Genomic DNA, 16,496 nt, shown 5'->3' with positions numbered 1-16,496 from the left:
ACTGAGTTTGAATATAGGGCTCTAGTTGTCTTGTAAAATGCGTATCCTGCAGACAATATATACTTGTTTGAAATAGTTTAATACATCTCTTCTTTGTTTCAGATACTCCCAAACCCTGGGAATTTAGAGTTAATATTTGTAAACTGGACATTTTGAATCCTTAATAGAATGGACTAAATGCCGTTTTAATGAGTCGATCGTTGATCAATGAGCCCCCCCCCCCTTTTTTTTTTTGGGGGGGGGGGAGGTGTCTTCCCAAGACGTGGTCGTAGGTATTTCTGTTGAGCACAAAAAATATTGGACAAACAATAATAGAAATAGGAAACTTTATTAACGTAAAAAACAACAACAACAACAACAACAACAACAACAACAAAAACCCAAGTCGACGACTACTGCACGATTCAGTAGTGACAAAGAGTCTTTGTTACAAGAGACTGGAGCGTGAACGCGCCGGAAGTAATTTAGTGCATGTTTGGACAGCGTAGCGCACATGCAAATCAAGGGCAGATAAGTATGTTTCTAATAGAGGCTATTGGATGTCAGACATTTAGTAATATTGACATATAATCTTAGAGAAGAAACCCGCTACATTTTATTCCATTAGTAGCAAGGAATCTTTTATATGCACCATCCCACAGACAGGATAGCACATTATTACCACGGTTTTTGATATACCAGTCATGGTGCCTTGGCTGGAACAAGAAATAGCCCAATGGGTCCACCAACGGGGATCGACCCTAGACCAACCGCGCACGTCACTGCTCCTTTTTACATACAAGTTAGTGTAGAGTGACTACTTGGGGATTCGAACTCGCCTGGTAACATAACTCTATAATGAATGAAGTTGAAATGCATATAAAAACATATAAAATTTCAACCCATATCAACTGAAATAATGAAAACAAAATTCCAAAACAATTCAATTAAATTTTTGTTTTGATACAGGTGTGATGGTAAAGTACACGCAGTTCAAAAGTCTTTGCGTACTGCATTATCAATTACTTTGTGCTTTTTTTCAAGCAATTTTCGTGCTTATATTCAGTTAAGGTTCAAACACGTTGTCCTGGGCACACACCTTAGCTATCTGTCCAGGACAGTGCGCTAGTTGTTAGCTGTTAATGGTTAGCGAGAGAGAAGTGTGTGTAGTGGACCTATCGAGTCGTTAAAACTCGCTCTGGGTGGGAGCCGATACGGGGATGCGAACCAAGTACCTACCAGCCAGTGTCCAATAGCGTAACCACGACACCACCGAACTTCAGGGCTGTGTTCAGCCAGACCGATCAGAAAAACGTCCGATAGACTGGTTTATGCGCTTCGTGATAAACCAAAGGGCCAAGTCGGGAACCAATAAAATAGAGAACGTTATTGAAACGTTTGCTGGCTGAACAAAATGCTAGAACGGCCAAAATATGCAGCTGTCCCGAAATTTTGTCTTCGCCAGCACCATCCCCTTCCGACTCGGAAACCGTCTGAAAAGTTCAGATCGGGAAAATCAGGTCCGGCTTCCTGAAGTTCGTGCAGAGGGACACCTCAGATCCGACATGATGGGCGGACTAGTGGAACCAGATGTGGAACTGGCTGATGGAAGCGCTTACGAGCTACACACCATTAAGTCTACAGCCGGCAAGACGGGGCTGGTACTAACTCAGCGCCGAGAAGGAGTCTACCGACAAGCGGTCCTGGTTAGAGAGATGGATAGCCACACCATCCACGTGATCGTCAAGGCCCTTTTCGGCAACGACTACCGGAGTGTCATCACCATCTTCGCCGACCCTAATGGGACTTTAAACATTTAGACCTTCGTTTAAAATTTTATGTCGAAATTACTTCATTTTTAAAAATATTATTAAACAGTCTGATCCACTCTTCTTTCTCTTATTTATTTTTGGACTGTCCACCTAAAATACTCCAAATTATATAAATATTCAACCGAGCAGTTAATTCTTTTTATTTTTGGCTTGTAACTTTTTAAACTTTTTTATTTATTCTATTAACTTTTTTACTAATTGCTATTTTCAAAATTCTGCCCATTTTCAACACTACCCCCACCCACCCCACCCCATCCCAAGTCAGGTCACCGATCTTATCGGAGGTCGAACTCAGGATGGGCGTGTTCGAAACCCTAGTGGTATATGGGCACGTTAAACTAGTTATCATCATCTTGACCTTTTGAGTCCTATTGTCAACCGACTCAGGAGTGTTCGATATACTCCGATCGTTGTTCGACTTCGCTTCGGCGATCTCCGTGCTGTTGTCAGCCTTAGTCACAGTCGGGGGTCGTCGAGGATCGAGTTTAGGCTGACTGACTGACTGACTGAAATCTTTTAACGTGTTGATATACTACTAAGGTTTCGAACACGCCTTTCCCGGGCTTAACCTCTGACTTCACCAGTGACTAAGTCCAGGCCAGGAGTGTGTGTGTGTGGGGGGGGGGGGGGGGGGGAGGTGGGCAGAATTTGGAATAATAATTTAGTAGTTAGGTCAAAGATCTAAGGCCAAAATGAGAGAGCTGATTCGATTTTATTTTTGGACTTTTTTGCTAGATATGGTAGTTTGAATCAGCTCCTTTTGGCCTTAGGTCCTTGACCTAACAACTAAATTCTTATTCCAAATTCCGCTCACCTTAAATTTACCTCCCCCAATCCTGGCCCGGACTTAATCACTGGCGAAGTCAGAGGTTAAGCCCGAAACAGGCGTGTTCGAAACCTTAATGGTATATGGACACGTAAAAAGATTTCAGTCAGTCAGTCCTACTCAAGCTTCTGATAGGTAGGTAACTAGTTTAACGTGCTCGTATACCACTGGTGTTTCAAACAAGCTCATCCCAAGTCCTGCCTCCGATAAGATCAGGAGTCTGACTTGGGACAGGAACTACAAGCTTCTGAACGATGAAGTTGGTTTGCGAGAACGTCCAGTTTGATCCACTCTCCGATTTTGCAATGATGAGACAAGAAGTCTGTTCATGTGCTCTCGAGTTATAACAAGCTATGGAGCGTTATTAGAATACCGCGTCGGTTACCCCGGGTCATGGGCAACCGTGACTTTGGTGTAAGGCGACGCGGTAGTACAGAAGAAGTAGAGGTGGAGGAAGGGGAAAAGCGCGCCAGAGGCGGCTCAGGGGGAACCAAAACTGGCGGCGGTCCCTTCTGCGTCGCCGCCCCCGACCCGACCTAAGTCGACCGAACCAGCACAGCCGGAGTGGCTCTGAAGGCTGATCTCAATGCAGCGATGTGTGAGACACCCTGCGATGGCCCACCATCACCTACATCTCTGCCGCCTGTTCGTAACGGGCCGATGTCACCAGTCCAGCCAGTTCAGCAGTTGGCATCGGTCCGGATTGAAGCCGTTGAGAAGCGGAAGGCCGTCGATCAGCCGAGCGACCAGCCCGACAAGGCAAGGCCTCTACCAACACCAGCAACGCCTCCACCAAATTCAGCAACTTCCCCATCGACGACGAATCGGAAGCTGTTTGGAAACTACAGACCAGCAAGGTCAGGTCCAGCTTCTAGAAATGCGTACAGGGGGACACCCGGCAAAGCTGATAGGGGGATTCCTGGATAAGGAGATTAAACAATTGCCAAATTGAAGGGCCTACGAGCTCAACACCGTTAAGTCTGCAACCGGCAGGACGGGGCTAGTACTTATTCAGCGCAGAGAAGGTGTCTACAGACAAGTGGTCCTTGTTCGAGATATGGATAGCCATACCATCCTCAGGATCGTCAAGGCCCTTCTCGGCGCTGACTACAGAAGTGTCATCACCATTCCTACAGACCAGAAATGGAAGCACTACATCCCCGCCTTTGCCGGTTCTCCACTCATCGGCTCGCCGTAGTCAACCTTGCCTCTAAGTAACCTCTTTTTCGGCCTTAGTCGGACTTCAAATGTTTTGGCCATAGTTCAAAATTTTATGTTTATGTTTACAGTCAGACGCACTTAATTTTGGTAGCCCATCTAAATTGCTCAAATCACCTTAAAACATTTTCGGCCGAGCACTTTAATTTTATTTTTGGACTTTTGCCAGACATGGTAGATCGAATCAGCTCTCTCATTTTGACCTTAGGTCTCTGACCTAACTACTAAATTCTTATTTCAAATTCCGCCCATCTCAAACTTACCTCCCCTCTCCTGGCCCGGATAAAACAATTAAAAGATATAAATATTTATTGTTAACTTTTGGAAATTAAATGAACAAAGGAACATAAAATTATATCTGGCCACGCAGAACTGTAATCGGCCTGCCCGTGCAGACCCATGTTACTCTATGAACAAGTTCATTATGTCATTGGTGTTACCGGACAAGTGCGGTAGTTCAGCAGTGTGATCCAATTGGTTTATAGTGATCAAGAGCACATGGATGTGTTATTTGGGTGTCCCTAATAACATATATGGAATAACTTTAGAATTAAAAACTATCCAAGGGTGTAATTGTGCATTTCCACACGGATATTCTGTATGTGACTTAAATTATACACTGTGGCAGTTTTAATTATTTAAAAATATGGAGTCCTTCAAAATAAATTTCATCAAAGTCATAAAGGTAGAGGTATGCTTTCCTAAATAAACAATTTAAATTTCAAAAATAAAGTTTCTTGAGAAATGACAGCTAAAATATTCTTGCGTAACACTAATGACAAAACAAGTAACACCAATGACAATGTATAACACCATTGACATTCAAGACTGTATCCTAGAAATACTATTATTCTTGAGACTACCAATACATTACTTGTTAGCAAAATTATGTAATTCATATTTCGTTAAATGTTTTTTTTCCTCTTTTTTTTTTCTTCTTCAGCCTACAACTATTAAAGGCCTATTAGAATAATTGTGTGTTTCTGTATTGATAAGATACGGCCGGGTCAGACAGTTTAAAAAATATACTAAATTAAGATACAGAATTTTAATTTTGTTTAAATATTAAATCAAAGATTTATTAATTCATTAATTTATGTAGTTATTTTCTTGTTTATATTTAGACTCAAAATCTATTTTACTGTATACTTGTATTCCCAATAACGAGTAAAAAGTTGTAATCCTACTTTTGCTTTTACGCAAGCGCTGCAAAACTCTACGTTAAATGTTCCAAATATTTTTAGAAAACGAGGACGCCGTATAAATACGTCATGTCATTCTAATGTTTTCAGTACATACACTATACAGCAAATCAAACAAATTATGTTACTATTCAAGAAATAAATAATAAGAACTGCGTCATTCTTCAAAAGAGTTAACTATTTCCTAAAATAAAATTTAAATAGCGTTTATTGGAAATGAAAACATACGTAATGTAATTTTCCAATATTTGACTACAACTTGTTAATACATTTTCGGTATGATTTTAACTTTTCTTTATAATAAAATTAACCTCTTAAACAGGAAAGGTTAGTAGTTTCCAACTGCGTTTAGCATTTAGAAAAATAAAATGTTCGCGCATGCGCCGTTCGACATTTTCTATTTTAAAAAACAACTACATGATCAGGGCCATAGCTAGCAGGGGGGCAAGGGGGGCATTTGCCCCCCCCCCCCCCCGAAATAATTCAGAAAGCATAGAAACTTAAGGAAAAGGAGTTTTAGACTATTAACTACTCAGTTGCCCCCCCCCCCCCCCAACAAAAAATCCTAGCTACGGCCCTGATGATAAAATATATATTTCTGAACTATGCACATTTGGACGAACACTTTGTTTAATTATTTGTTTTAAAGGAAAAAATCAGTTTGTCCAGCGTTCTGGTCCGGTCCGCGTTTTACCAACGGTTCCACAGGGAACGCCTTTTTTCATACTATGAAGTTTCCTACATGCTATTTATTTCTGAGCCGATTGTTTTATTAATCGGATACAAAAATAGTATTTATTTTTTATTTCAAAACACTTTTACTTGTCTTCTTACGTCAAACCAAACTGGAATTATTAACAAACAAACAAAAAAAATGAAAAAAAAGAAGAAAGAAAAAACCCCACTTAAATTGTAGAAGGATGGGACGGTCTATAGTAAACTTAAAGCTGCAGTCCCTGGAATATTTTTTATTATTTAAGCATATAGAATACATGATTCAGTTCTGTTTGGTACATACAAGGTCCACCACATCGCTATAGTTTCGCAATGCTCGCTTATCTACATTATCTAGGTCAACTACAAACGCATTGACCAGCTTTGTTTTTCTTCATTTAGCGGGACGCCAGTAAAACTGGGACTTTACGTGATTTGCGCAGGCGCTGAGCTTCTCACGTGATTTTGAACAAATTTAACTATCTTGATCGATGGGTCGTCTCATATCTCCAAAACATATTTATATTCATAGAGGTATGGTACAACACCTTTCCAGGGATCGGTGGGGGATTTGCCTTGAGATTTTGACAGTGGCCAGCGGTTAGCATACGCGTTACATGTAAGGGGGTGTTAATAATTACGTAACGCTCTAGGAGTACAGGAAGAGGGTGTTGTGTTCGATTTACGTAACATTTTTCAAGATTATATGTTATTTCAATTCATTACTTAGACGTAAAAAGGTGGGGGGTTTTAATGCGCGGTCAGTCTAGGATCGATCCCCATCGGCGGGTATATAAAAGGCCATGGTATATAATATCCTGTCTGTGGGATGGTACATATAAACGATCCCTTGCTAAATATATATATATATATATATATATATATATATATATATATATATATATATATATATATATATATATATATATATATATATAATGTAGCGAGTTTCCAAGGCACGTGTGTGGGGATTTCAGCGGGGTTGGGGTTATAGACTGTTGAGCGAAGTTTATATTGGGTCATGCTCCCCCAGAAAATATATTTCAATTTTTTTAAGCTTGGGCAGGTAAGGGTTTCGACCTCCAATACCCTCCCCCTGCACATGCACCCGATTCCTCTCTAAGATTATATGTCAAAATTACCAAATGTTTGACATCCAATTGATGTCGTTAAACAAAAAGAAAACCCCAACTAACTTTACCCTTTCCAAACGAAAGAATATTTGTTTGAATTTGTAGATTTTATGTATTTCATATTTGTACATGATGTTATAATATGGTAACCAGAGACTGTAACTTTAATGGTTTTAGGGGTTTGTAAAGTTTTGTAGCTAGATAGTTACTTGTCTGAACTTTATTGTGAATGGAAATCTTCACTAACTGTGAAGAAAAACCTCACAAATGAATGACAAGCAGACGACAACAAATCGGATGTTAATTGCGCGAACCAAGCATAACGCGGTTAGGGACGTTGAGGATATACTAGTCCAGCAAAACATTTATTTTACTCAAAGTGCCATTATGCAACTATGATGCTGCACAAGTCCCTTTAATTTTCAAATCATCTTCAAAAATATGCAAAGCGAGGAAAACGACATCTTATACAAACGCATTGTCATTGGTGTTACTAATGGTCATTGGTGTTGCTCAGTACCTGGTAACACCAATGACAAATAAGTGCATAATTAATTCATGCTTTCTAAAGAAACAGTTGAGAAAACTGAAAAGTGCATGTTGTAGCAGACATACGATGTCTATAATAACATACAAAAAGTTTTTTAAAATTACTAACCATTACATAAATACGATCGTAACACCAATGACAGTGAATAAACCTACATTTAAAGAAAACTATTCACAACTGTTCATATTGATTTTTTTTTGTCAGATCAAAGAGTCATATTTTATTTTAAATTTTAAGGTTTTAAAAGATGGGATTTGTTCTGCATTCGTTAATGACTATTCATTACAGATAGATGCATTAAAATTAATAAATTGTGTTTGCTATACCGTTTTGTCCAAAAGAAACGTGAATTATTTGGTTTTAAACTAGTCATTTATAGTGGGTTTTTTTTATTTAATATAGATTTTATTTCACAGTGATGGAAGCTTCACTGTAATTGATTATAATTATAAAACTGAATTACACTTTCTCAACTTGAACAAACACGTCGTGGCTATGCTTTTCGAACAGAGACTGATTATTGATTATTACTTTTAAAGCGGTTGTCTGGCTATGCAATATTTCAACAGTGGTCTACCCAAGTGTTCGCCGTTCCATTGGAATTGGTACAAAGGAATTGAACAAAAGAAAGTTGCGCTGACTTTTGGTAAATATAAGAAATATATTGCTTCAATACCGAACCGTGGTCGGGTATACACAGTGCGTTACTACGTGACTTCGCATTCACTCGGTTGTGGTCGTATTGATTTTCCCGAACACCTGGCTCGTGTCATTCGTACAACGACCACGTGACTCGCGCCATTTGCCGTATATGGTATTGATTACTATCCATTGTTCTAGATTAATGAATGAACTCGTCAACAATTGCATTAGTGCACAAAGTCCGCCGACCTTTCCTCTAAGCGGCTGATCTGTTACATCGTGCATACATTTGCATATTAATGAATTATCGTGCATACTAATGAGAATCCTCATGTGTGTTTTCTATATATAAATAAAAAAGAAATTGTGCAGGGACATAAAAGTGACACTTTCTGTAGAATGACCCATATAACAGTGACAAAGGTCCGCGTCAATCCAACAGTAGGCGGAGACGATGACCCAAGGCAGCACGGGGGGGGGGGGGGGGGGGGGGGGGGGGGGGGGAGCAAACCCGGCGGCTCAAACTTCTGCTTCGGGGAAGAAGACAAAACCGGCAGGGGCGACTCAGGGGGGGGGGTGGGGGTGGGGAGTGGCAAAAACCGGCGGCTCAACTGCCGGGTGCGGTCCCTTCTGCTTCGTCGCCCCCCCCCCCCGCCCACTCGGATGCAGCCCACGCCAGGAGCGGCTATGGGGGAGGGGAGGGCAAAGCTATCAGCTCATCTGACAGTGGCGGTCCCTTCTAAAGCAGCACCATTACCGGTGACTCCATGAGCTGTCGTAGCACTTGAAACCAAGAAGAGGAAATTGTCGGAGAAGGACCCGCCTCCGACAAGCTGCTAACAAGTTCCGCCCAGCTGCGAGGGAGGAGTATACCCACCTCTCTCAGCTTGGACCCTAGAAGGAGACAAGCTGCAACCATTACCATCAGGTCAGGGGCGGCGGTACCAGTTGCAGCTATACGGATCCAGTTACACGTACTACTTAACATGAGAGCGGAACGGGGTGTATCGACAAGGATTGCTGCGTCATGACATGGATAATACAACGATCCACCGTATTATGAAGATGATACTTCCAGAGGATTAACCAGCAATTCTTCTGGACTGCTACATCGACCTGACCAGGACTCTCCGAAAGCTCCGAGTCGATCACCCCCTCACCTCACCATGAGTTCCGCAGCGTAACCTCTCCTAGAACCTCCACCTCCAAGTAATTTAGGGCTTAGTCGGACTTTAAATCTTTTGGCCATGGTTAAAATTTTATATTTACTTCTTTTGTAAACAACCCGTCTAAATTGCTCAAATCACCTTAAAACCTTTTCAGTCGAGCACTCTAATTTTAATTTTCGACATGGTGGATCGAATCAGCTCTCTCATTTTGGCCATAGGTCTCCGACCTAACTACTAAATTCTTATTCCAAATTCCGCCCACCTCAAACTTACATCCCCACTCCTGGCCTGGACGTAGTCACTGGCGAAGTTAGAGGTTAAGCCCGGGACAGGCGTGTTCGAAACCTTAGTGGTATCAGTCAAAGTTTTTATATGCCCGACACCTTAGTGGTATAGGGGCATGTTAAAATGTATCTCTCCTAGTTGAGTTGGGGTGAAGGGGTTGGTAGGGATGGAGGGAGTGGTTTCTTTTCTCTCTTTTTCAACAGGTTCAGGCGTATAGCCCTCTAGTAGGACATACACCTTTGTGTTGTGAGTGGGGTCGGGCATAAGTTCAAGATAAGTACCAAGTTTGAGGAGGGGCGTGGGTGTCTTGCTGGGGTGTCGTTAAATATTAATTCATTCCATTCCATTCTCAGGCCTAATGTAGGTGGCACCGTCTGACATACGGGTGTGGTAAAAAGTGGTAAAGACTAGCTCGCCAAAGTTGTCGGCTAGTAGTCTAGATACTGACTGCTAGAACAACAGCTTCGTAGACGGTAGGTTTTTTCCCAGCAAACAATGCCCGTCTCAGCTCGGGGATGAGGGGGTTTAGTGGAAAAGTGTGTGTGTGGGGGGGGGGGGGGGGGGGGGGGGTGGGGGTGGGAGGTGTGTGTGTGTGTGTGTGTGTGTGTGTGTGTGTGTGTGTGTGACTGACATCTTGCTAGTTTTTGCTGAACCTTGTGGGACAGAGAAACTATTATTTCTAAAGCAGTAAACCGATTAGCTATGCTAGCCCTAGATTCATCTGTGGGTGATGGAACAGGGGTGGGGGTGAGTGGGGGGTGCTTTCCTCTTCTGTGTCTTGCCTATCACGTTCTGTAGTGGAAGATCTGGTGGAGGAGCTGGCAACCACTGAGACACCGCTTCAGTAGTCTAAGCCAAATCAATTGGGGCACGTACGGACTCATTTAAAATAATAACAAAGCCCGGGGGTGAATCTTTATTTGACTTGGGGGAGGAGGAATTTTCTTCTTGGGTCATGTCTTCGTCTTCAATAAAAATCACGTCAACTCTGAATTGTCCGAGAAATTTGACAATTCAGGTGTAGGTTCTTTGCCGGTATCGTTTAATTTTACCCTATCCCCATCTCGACCCCACTTGGGGGGGGGGGGGGGGGGAGTAGGGATGCAAGGGAGTTACTAGACAGATTTTCGTCATCCGCCTCTTCAGAAAGATTATGAGCAAATGAGTCTACTATGGCATCGTTCTTTTTTCTAATTTTCTTGACAGTTTGTCGTGAGTACTTAGCCCCACGGGTTTATCAGTTTTCTGGGGGGAGGGGTTACTTTGGGGGGGGGGGGTATTTATCTACCTGTGGGTCATAGTCTGAACACCAGGTCATTAATAAATTGTCGCCCCCGGTGGTGTTACCACTGACAGTTATATTTCTAGTTCTTGCTATGTTTTTGTTTACTTTGACCGTGGGTGGGGTGGTTTTGGTTTTAGGGGAAGCAGTCTGACTTTTGTCATTTTGAACAAAGGTCAAGTTGTGGTTATTATATTTAATTATAAGTTCACGAGCGTAGGAAGGTGCCAAAAAGTGCAATATTTTTGCACTAGAAACATTTAACGCAATATATAACTTAAGACAAATTAGGTTCTTCGGTCGAATTATTATTTACACACTTTTATTTGAAAAGTGGTGTGTGTGTGTGTGGGGGGGGGGCACATGCCCCGCTTGCCCCCCCCCCCCCCCCCCGTTTCCTACGCCAGTGAAGTTTGACCAAATACAGCAAAATTACTGGAACTACCACAAAAAACTAAATAATGGGTTAATTCCTAGTTTAACGTTATAGCCATTGTTACAGTTGAACAAAAAGGCAAGATGGCGGATATTTGGAGAAATCGCACGTCGTTGAATACACCAAATTGCTATATCTAAGATTAAGCTGAAAAGAAGGCATTGCTATCTAACACAATGACTTACAACGGTAGGACGTTCCTTTGGCACGTATAAAGACCATTATAAATACTTATAATAAATAGAGTTAAGATTAGGGTTAGGGTTAATGACAGTGCCAAAGAAAAATCCTTCCCTTACAACCTTTCACACAGACTCGGTAGACTGAAAATGTTGCTATAGTAAGCAATTATTGTTAAATTCCGCCTCGTACACTTATGGTAGTAAACTTACCCTCCCTCAGCCATTTTGTGTGTACACGAACGTTGAACGTTAACGTTCAAAAGTAAAGTCTCAACATAGTGTTGGGGGAAATAAAAATAGTTGTTTCGATTTCCTTATTAATCAGCTGAACTCGTCCTCAAAGTAACCGTGTTATTTCTCTGAGAACGTGTGCAGTGTGGGTTTTCCCCAAAGCCAAACATTGAGATATTATTTAAGACATGACTAATTTTACACTATTAATAAAGTAAAATATGACACCCTGCAAGTGTTCGGGACGTAGCCCAGTGATAAAGCGCTCGCTTGATGCACGGTCGGTTTTGGATCGTTCCCCGAGTGATTCTATTGTTCCCGAGATATTCTATTGTTTACTGCATCGCGTGTCCTTCTAGCCTGAATATTGCATGGGTGTGGCGCAATACTGGCAGTTCCAATCGCGCTATAAATAGATCGCGCGTCACCTAATAATAATAATTAAAACAAACAATTGTGAAATAAGAAATATTTATATCGTAATAGTATATTGTACATAATGTTTTAAATAAAGTTTATTATGTTTTAAAATGTATTAATGAATTACATTTAATCGTTGTTATTTTTCCTAGAGTAAAGTATAAATAAATTATTTAATAAAAGAAATCGTCAGTGAATCGCAGGAACGCATCGCAGGTAGGCGCACACGAGACGCATCCGTCTGCGCCTGGGATAATGCGCGATATATTTATACCACGGCTGTCTTTTGATTTAGGTCAGTCTATTGGCTATGGTTTGAGCGGTAAAAATAGCCTACCTTATGAAGTATACAATGACCAGGCGTGCTCCACATACGATATGTACTTTGTGCTGCTAGTCGTGGCAAGGTACAGTCAAACAAATAAATAATCAAAATATTATATTCATAACTAGCTGCAGTATTTTTGTACTAGAAATATAAACGCAATATATAACTTAAGACAAATGAGGTTCTTCGGTCGAATTATTGAATCCGCACGGTAGACCACGTCTCTGATTGGATTTTTTCCCGTTCTATCCAGTACCCCACGACTGGTATAACAAAGGTTGTGTGGTAAGTACTGTCCTGTTTATGGGGGGTGGGGTGGGGGTGGGGGTGCATATTAAAAATCATTTGCTATTAATGCAAAACTGTAGCAGGTTTTCTCTGACTATGTGTCACAATGAATGAATGAATGAATGAATGTTTAACGACACCCCAGCACGAAAAATACATCGGCTATTGGGTGTCAAACTATGGTAAATGCAAAACAATTGATGAATGTGTCACAATGAACCAAATGTTTGACATCCAATAGCCGATGATTAATAAATCAATGTGCTCTAGTAGTTAAATTTTGTTTCTATTAATTGCTTGATTTGAGTAAACACACGGTATCACCGAACAGTGATGCAAGCGGCAACAATAGCCTACCATATGAAGATGTGATGTATACAATGGCCAGGCTTATTCACAGACGTGATGTATTTTATGTTGCTAGTCATGGCAAGTTACAGCCAAACAAATAGATACTCAAAATATTATATTCATTTACATATTCATAACTTGCTGCTGTATTTTTGTACTAGAAACGTAAAAATAATATATAACTTAAGACAAAAATGTGTATAGAATATATTTATTATTCCCCATCAATCATGAATTAAACCCTTACAAAAAGCAGTCTATATCCTAGTCGCCCACTGTTTTAGTAAATGATGCATGGATACAGGAGGCGTCAGCAGACCGTTCACACATCATACTACATGCGTACGATTTTTGAGGTGGTATTATATAGAGGATATTATATGAGTGTCCATGACAGACGATGTTTACGACACGAGTGCCTAAACCATCATATTGCGATAATTTAGGCACGAGTGTTGTAAACATCGTCTGTCATGGACACGAATGTAATATTCTGTTTATTACAGTAGAACTGTCTTGCTAAATGAACATCCCAGTCATTGTTTACAAACTAACCTTCCTTAACAGCGGATTAATGTTTGTTCATTGATGTCTTGAAAACCAAATCACAACCTGTTCTAAAGTTACGTGATATTTATACGCCCATAAGTAAAGAGTACACATGCATCAACAGCTGTAAATTGTAAAGCATGTGTATACCAAAAAGCAAACAAATACACAGTAATTGAAATAATTAGTTTTGAATTTGAATGACGTCAGTATTCCAATGACGTCACTTTGCATCTCCTTACAATAACTATAAATTGGGTACGTTTCCGTTTTAAGAATAGTAGTATCTGTGGAATGTCGTGTCAGCCAATCAGAAAGAAATGTACTCTTACAACAGCCAATCGTTAAACGACAATGTCAGGAGGACATACGATTTAGTTATGACATACGAGGGAAATCGTACGATAAATATGACCCTCGTTATGCTGTACCTCGTAGGTAATAAACTAGATTTCTGCATTCTGATTAATGATATGTGTTCTTTGTTCAGCGATAGCACGTTCTAATACACCTTGGGCTGACGACGTCGCTTTTATGTTTGGAAACGGTATACGTTGAATGTTTCTTTCGTCACTCATTGTTGGTTTCAATTTCGTCTTTAATTTTGACACCTGCTTGCTTATATTCCTTTCTGTTTTCAATTTCGTCTTCTTGGTGTGTTTATGGTTAACCTTACTGATGTACCTAGATCGATTCAATCGGATACGAAAATCAGAAGCAAAACCGTCTGGTGACGAGTCGTGTTTCATCTTAACCATAGCGATGCTGGTTCTTTGAATGTCTGGCTCTCTGTGATAACAACTCGATGACGCTATCCTTTTTATTCACAATGATGCTATTATACTATTTCTAAATACAGGTACATTTAATGACGATAACAACACAGATGTTTTATCACATAACTAAGTAAGATATGACAAATCTGGTGGTGATGGTGGTGGTGGTGGTGTGGCGGTGGTGGTGGTGGTTTTAGTTTGATGTGAAGGTGAACACCTGGTGGAGGCACCACAACCACTACCACCACCACCAGATTTGTCATATCTTACTTAGTTATGTGATGAAATATCTGTTATCGTCATTACTGAAATCTCTCTCTCTTTTGCTGTAAATTGCAGCTCTCTTGCTCAACCAAAACGAGGGCTGCCACTCCCAGACTAGTTTTCTAAATCAATCCTAGCACAGGACAGAGCTCATTGGAATACGTGCAGCTGTAATGGCATGCGCTCATGAATCACTGCCAAAAACGGTGATGATATCGAGTGTTCGCGAAATTTGAGCATATCCTGCCTCACCGGTGGCACCCGTTATAAGTACTGCCACCAAAGCTGTCAAATCCGTCACGTCATCTAAAACCATGAAAAAATAAATGTGCAAGAGGTATACACAAGTTCAAAATATGGAATAGCATCAGTCATTATAATGGTCGGGGTATAACCTCCAAATATAACTCTTTAGCGAAAACACGGAAATACTGCCTACCACCAAAATCCCCGCTCTGTTCAGGTCATAGGGCTTTACGTGCACATTAGAGCACGCCTCCCCGCTCTAATACAACAATAACCCTATATTTGACGTTAAATAACTTTACATTGATCATTTTCGAACTCACTGATAACAAATATTTGACATATTAGTAACTAATACACTCACTACAGGAAGAAACCCGTCGGCACCTACGTATTTAACCGGAACATTAATGAACGGGTGTGCTGTCGGATTTCTTCCTGTTGTGTGTGCATTAGTGGTTACTATATGGAATATTTGTTATCGGCGAACTCGAAAATAACCAATGAAATGATATTTAACGTCAAACATAGGGTTATTGTTGTATGTTATTTATTTCAATTTATTTTCGTGCTTATATCCAATTAAGGTTCAAGGACGCTGTCCTGGGCACACTCCTCGGCTATCTGGGCTGTCTGTCCAGGACAGTGGGTTAGTTAGTGGTTATTGAGAGAGAAGAGGGTTTTATACCTACCCATTGAGTCGTTAAAACTCGCTCTGGGTGGGAGCCGGTACCGGACTGCGAACCCTGTACCTGCCAGCGTTTTGTCCGGTGGCAGGCAGCAATTCCGTGTTTTTGCTATAGAATCATCTCTGGCTAAGACAGCGACCATAACCATCCAAGTGTCCGTCTAGCTCTCGACGACAGAGTACTCGTGACAGTGTCGACCATAAAACATTTTGAATGACCTCGGGTCACCAAACAGCCCTTTATTTAAAATGCGCTGAGGTTTCATTAAAGAAATATTCCTTTCCTTTTAAAACTAAAAATACCCTTCAACAATTCCAAGATTTGTCTGTTACATTACTCCCATAGTTTATAATTTTATTTATATGTTCGTCATTGCCCTCCCACAAGAATTGGGATCGATCCCCGTCGGTGGGGCCCACTGGGCTATTTTTCGTTCCAGCCAGTGCACCACGACTGATATATCAAAGACCGTGGTATGTGCTATCCTGTCTGTGAGATGGTGCATATGAAAGATCGCCACTTGTTTCTAATGGAAAAATGTAGCGGCTTTCCTCTCTATGACTGTCAAAATGACCATATGTCAGACATCCAATAGCCGTTGGTTAATAAATCAATGTGCTCTAGTGGTGTCGTTAAACAAAACAAAACGTTTACTCCCGTATTTTAATTATTTATTTTTTTGATATGTTCGCCGTTACCTTCCCACAAGAATATTACGAATTTGACTAGACGTAAGCATAACGGTTGTCAGAACAAACACCCACGAAATAGTTACCTTATTCATAGACATCAATCCCGGAAAAAATGACTAAGCAAAAACCCACGTGTTTATCGATCGATTATGTGCCTTTATATATATAACTGTATGCCCGTGTGTGTAAAGCGTAATATAGTACATGGGTAT

The 16,496-nt window shown here is 40.8% G+C and overlaps 1 protein-coding gene across 1 annotated transcript in view; it reads right to left on the bottom strand.

Moving 5' to 3' along the window:
- Positions 1 to 11,757, bottom strand: part of LOC121389410 (mitogen-activated protein kinase kinase kinase 3-like) — a 35,502-nt gene extending 23,745 nt beyond the window's left edge. The window contains exon 1 of the mRNA XM_041521027.1: positions 11,661 to 11,757. The gene's annotated coding sequence lies outside the window, so the exon portion shown is untranslated. The remainder of the gene's footprint in view (positions 1 to 11,660) is intronic.
- Positions 11,758 to 16,496: the final 4,739 nt, after the last annotated feature.

Source organism: Gigantopelta aegis, chromosome 14 (assembly GCF_016097555.1).
Source record: "Gigantopelta aegis isolate Gae_Host chromosome 14, Gae_host_genome, whole genome shotgun sequence".
In the NCBI taxonomy this organism is placed as follows: domain Eukaryota; kingdom Metazoa; phylum Mollusca; class Gastropoda; order Neomphalida; family Peltospiridae; genus Gigantopelta; species Gigantopelta aegis.
Note: the sequence above shows the minus strand (reverse complement) of the source record. Positions and strands in the feature narration are given on the sequence as shown.